The following is a 2,242-nucleotide window of genomic DNA, read 5'->3' on the forward strand; positions in this document are numbered from 1 at the left end:
GGACCCTTTTCCATTGATTGTCTATGGTTAAAAGTTATTTTTGGAGCAGCATGCATCTTGCGAGGAACATGGAATTTGCAGCCACTAACCTAAAATCCCTTCAAAGCCAAGCTCTATTCCTCGGGGCTCGGTGTCATGCGAGAAGGGAAAGCTTGACAGGCCTGCAACAGTAACGAAGCGGGAGTTAGCAGAGGGTCAGTCCTCTGACGAAAAAAATGTGTTGGCTGCATAACAAAATGTTTTCAGTCGTGTCAGTTGAGAAGTGTCATAACTTTGGCAGTGAGGAAATGCATTCTTCATGAGTAAAGAAAAATGTTTCCAATTTTTTTTTATTATTTTTTTCCTGTCAGAATGGCTGAGATCATCAGTCATTCACAATTGCAGAAGTCTATTTGTAATTTTAGATGTTATTTGAGATATTCTTTGGGGAAATGTTTGTGTGGTTTACTATGGTAAGAGGACTGCATCTTATAACTCAGGAAGCTACATATGAGACTAACTTTTGCAGTGTAACCATACTTTTGGAGGAGAAAATGCCCTCCGTTTATATTAAAGGATTTCAGCACTCAAAAGAATGTAGACTATCCAAAGGGGACAGATGTTCTCAAAAATCGTTTAACATTACAACTTGTCTGTTCACTATTTCCTATTATTTGCCTCTAAAAGCTAGAACTTCTCTCTCCATTTCTTGCTTTTGCTATTTTTTTTTTACCTTCTCTATTTTTTATCATCCAGGGACACTTCTTTATCTCAACTGCCAATCTCTGAATGAATTAAATTTTTTAAAACTTGCTTTTTCTTCTTCTTACTTTCCACTTCTTTGTAGAAATAGTTATATGTCCTTGTCAGTGTGTGTCAGGTCTTCCTCATAATTTGTCTTTTCTTCCTTCTCTTCTCTCTTTTTAAAGTATTATTCCAGGTTTTGTTCCACAGAGTCTTTAACCTTTTCAACTTGACAGCCAGAGTAACTCCTGCAATCTCTGCTCAAAGGTCAAAAACACAGCTTGCTTGAGAAGTCAAATGCTGCACTTTTAATCTTCATTGCACCTTCTGCAAATGCAGTGCACCAACTCATCAGCATCTCTTCCCGACTTCAGGATGGCCAGGTTTATAGCAGCCCTTCTTTTAGGTCTCTGCTGACCCAGTGAAACCATCTCTGTCAGGATGTTGTTGCAAGTCATGCCCTCGTCTCTCCCGTGGACGGGCTCCAAAATGCTCCAGTGCCCACCTGCCCATGCAGATGATTACCTTCGGTCCTAACTCAACCTGCCTGTTACTGAAAGTGTGTGTGTGTGTGTGTGTGTGTGTGTGTGTGTGTGTGTGTGTGTGTGTGTGTGTGTGTGTGTGTGTGTGTGTGTGTGTTGCCTTTGATAGTGTGTCTATGCAACATTTGCATCAGTTAATGTTACTGTCTTTGTCACGGTGATACTTTCTGCGTGTTTGATCTTTTGTGAGGACCAGTTTGAGTTTTAGGGCTTTGGAGTGAGGAAAGATTAAGAAAATGAGAACATTTTGGCTGGTCTTCAAATTCTGACAAAATCTGTTGAAAAGTTAAGCCCTGGTATTCATGTTGAGGTTAGAAATAGTTTAAGGTTAGTGTTAGGATAAATGGTGAGATTAAACATTTGTTTGTGGTGGTTAATATTAGGATAAGGTTGCTGTGGAATACATTATGCCAGTGTGTGTCCTCACACTGATAGAAGTACAAATATACTTTGTATGAATTTTCGTTACCCTTGAGAGCTAAAGTATGGGTAAGACCTCAACTAATATTTGACCCCTGACACATTGTGATGAAATTGGTGGAATCAAATAAAGAATGTGTGAATTACCGTTTACGGTAGGGCTGGGTATTAGGGTGAGGGATGTCTAACAAACTGGAATATAAGAATGTCTACGGTAAACATCGCAATAGATAACAACATCAGCATGTTGTCTGCATGATGCTGGTTTTACAAAAGCCTTTTACTGGCTTTATTTTTATTTTTATTTTAGTATACTCTAACTCTAACCCCCTTACACAGTTCATGTATCCCCTGCAGCACAGAGCCCGACTAAGGCTAAACCAACGTTATCGGATTAGGCCTGACAACTCAAGTTGTGAATTACAAACCCTGCAGTTCAAACATTTACAAACATGAAATCTGTCATAAATTTGTAATAACAAACACTAAATTGAGGCTTGTGAGCAATAGCATCATCCATCAGCCCAACCCTAATGGGTATTGCTAAAAAAAAATTA

This window comes from Embiotoca jacksoni, unplaced genomic scaffold, assembly GCF_022577435.1.
Source record: "Embiotoca jacksoni isolate LCO1_2020_lvr unplaced genomic scaffold, fEmbJac1.0.p SCAF_15, whole genome shotgun sequence".
Lineage (NCBI taxonomy): Eukaryota > Metazoa > Chordata > Actinopteri > Embiotocidae > Embiotoca > Embiotoca jacksoni.